Source organism: Rattus norvegicus, chromosome 8, assembly GCF_036323735.1.
Source record: "Rattus norvegicus strain BN/NHsdMcwi chromosome 8, GRCr8, whole genome shotgun sequence".
Lineage (NCBI taxonomy): Eukaryota > Metazoa > Chordata > Mammalia > Rodentia > Muridae > Rattus > Rattus norvegicus.
The window spans coordinates 42,777,108-42,780,014 of NC_086026.1; the positions used below are offsets into that span (position 1 = coordinate 42,777,108).

General features: G+C 39.5%; 1 pseudogene; it reads right to left on the minus strand.

Annotated features, from left to right (window-relative positions):
* Positions 1-1,974: 1,974 nt before the first annotated feature.
* On the minus strand, positions 1,975-2,071 carry LOC120094418 (U6 spliceosomal RNA; annotated as a pseudogene).
* Between the last annotated feature and the right edge of the window lie 836 nt (positions 2,072-2,907).

Consider the following 2,907-nt stretch of genomic DNA (forward strand, 5'->3'; position numbering starts at 1 on the left):
CACCTACTATAAGTATTCACTTATAGAAAGAGCAGGTGGAAAATACAGTCTCCTCGATAGCTTATTAGACATTGATCCTTGGGGGGAGAATATCTACATTTGAGATTCCCATGGGTGGCAAAATCAAGGAGATATTCTTTAAAAATTGAAAAGGCCAATTCAGAGGTATAGTATTGTACTTGGAATGATGTGTTGTTCTGGTACAAGGAAAAGAAAATTAACTTGACAAGAATTAACATAAGATTTAATAAAGCATCTATATGTGGAAGAGCAGTTTGAGAGGGAGAGGAGAGAAAGGGACCAGAGACAGGTAGAGAAGGAGAGGCAGAGAGAAGGGTAGAATGATAGTGGGACAGGGACAGGGTGAGAAAGGAGGGAAGAAGAGAGAGAAGAGAGAGAAGAGAGAGAAGAGAGAGAGAGAGAGAGAGAGAGAGAGAGAGAGAGAGAGAGAGAGAGAGAGAGAGAATATGAATCCCATGAGAATAAATGCTCATCCCCTGAGAGTGAATGTGAATCCTTCTTTAACATTAAGGAAAAGTTACTGTTCTTATCTAGAGGGTCCTTTACATGGGATGGTGGGTTACTAGACATGAGTAGCACATCACTTTCTTCTGTATTATATTTTATAACATCATTCATCTTTCCCTGAGTTTGGCCATTTGTGGTACAACATCTGTGGCCATAAGGAGTTAGACCCTAGGTGTTCAGAGAACATGTTGGAAGTCACAATGTCCATCTCCAAGCATTCAGGATCTGTTATTAGAAGTCCAGAAGTCCTCAGTAGTCATTAACTGATGCTAGTAGCAATGACTGATATCCACAAGACAACACCATAAAGAGGTTAAATAACTTATCTGCCTGAGTCCAGCTATATTGTGGCTCATGGCCAAAAGAGGAGGTTTGGAGTCAGTGGGAGAAGGAAACTGACTTGATCTGAGGGTGAATCATGATAGTTGGGAGTTTATTTAATAAGTCTAAACATTTGTATTCTATATTTGCACAATTAGCCATAGATAATATTGAAGGCAGACTTAATGGTTTCATGATGACTCCTATCTTTCCACATACTGCTTTTAGTCTATGTTAGCCTTAATTTTCAACATGCAGAATGTAGGGGGCAATCAACTTTATTTTAGTATTTTCCTTTAAAGGAAAAACAAGAAGTTGAGCAAGCATCTAATTTCCCACTGTTCTCTAAGGTTCAATAAACCTGTTCAGTGCCCCTTTACCCTTCTTCCTACATGTTCTGAGCCTCTGTGATCAGCCTCAGTGGTCAGGGATACTGAACATTGAGTCCTGAGGAACAAACCCATAAGGGAAATTTTCATTCCTCAAGTGTCATATTGCAGTATTTTCTGCCATGTATCATAATAAGCATTAGGATGTTTTCTAATTACCTTCTTATGTGCCTTAGTCTTAAAATATGGGTCTTACTCTTACATACACTCCCCTAAGGGAATGTCCTGATACCTTATTTTTTTAAATATGCCATACATTTTTTATTGGATTTTTTATTTACATTTCAATTCTTACTCCCTTTTCCGGTTTCCCAGCCATAAGGCCCCTATCTCATCCCCCTCTGCTTCTTCTATGAGAGTGTTCCCCATTCCCACTCTCACCCCAACATTCCCCTGCACTGGGGGGTCTAGCTGTGTCAGGACCAAGGGCTTCCCCTTGCATTGGTGCCTAACAACACCATCCTCTGCTACATATGCAGGTGGAACCATGAGTCTGTCCATGCATAGTCTTTGGGTAGTGGTTTAGTCCCTGGGTGCTCTGGTTTGTTGGTACTGTTGTTCTTATTGGGTTGCATGCCCCTTCAGTTCCTTCAATACTTTCTCTAATCCCTCCAATGGAGACCATGCTCTCAGTTCAACGGTTTGCTGCTAGCATTCTCCTCTGTATTTGGCAAGCTCTGGATAAGCCTCTCAGGAAACAGCTGTAATACACTCCTGCTAACATGCACTTAACTTCAAAAATATGAAACACATCATGAAATTGTGTGTCATCGTTGTGTAGGGTCCGTGATGTATCATTCCAATTTTAGTATATGTGATGCTGAGGTAAGCACATGACATACCATTTTATTCTCCAATGTATACTCCTCTATATGGCAGATTCTTAATAGAATCTGCATCTTGTGGGATATTTCAGTCCTTGCCATTCATCCTGAAATCACTTACACAGGGAATTAATCATGGACACTATTGTATCCATATTAACTGAACTTTTGCCCTCAGCTGTCAAGGCCCACATTCTGGGTCTGGGCTCATTGTTTCTCTCAATTATGTTCTTTCATCCTTGCCAGCATGTGCTTAAAGGTTCCTGAAACCATCTTTCAGTTAATACATCTTTAACTTCTCTATTCTTGGTGCAAAAAGGGGTGTGTTATGGGATTCTAGTGTAGGAGTAAACAGAGATATAGTACTATATGGTTCCACGATGGTGAAGTGTTTTCCAAAAAATAATTTTGCTTATAGGGATAGCTGGTTTATATACTCACATTCTCTATGAAGGCCCATATAAAATTTTCCAGAGGGATAAGCAAACTCACAACACATAGTGAATCATCAAAGATGAAAGTAAAATTATGATGTGATCTAGAATCTGTGATGTAGATAGGCTGGAAAATTTCAAGCAGCAGTGGTCACCATGTTGTCCATACTCATTGTTAAGTAGTTGTACTTGAACATTAAGTAAGCCAAAGGTGCAAAAGAGGATTAAGACCAAAGAAGCTATAGGAAGAAAGAGAGCCTAAACTACCTTTGAAAAGGTACCCAAGAGCTGTTTTAAGCAGAAGATCTGTATTAATTCTTGAGTTTTCCGTGTCAGGTTTGAACTTTTGCTTTATTATTCAAAGATTTCCCCCCCTATTTCTCTTGAATTATTGATGCAGAAACAACAAGT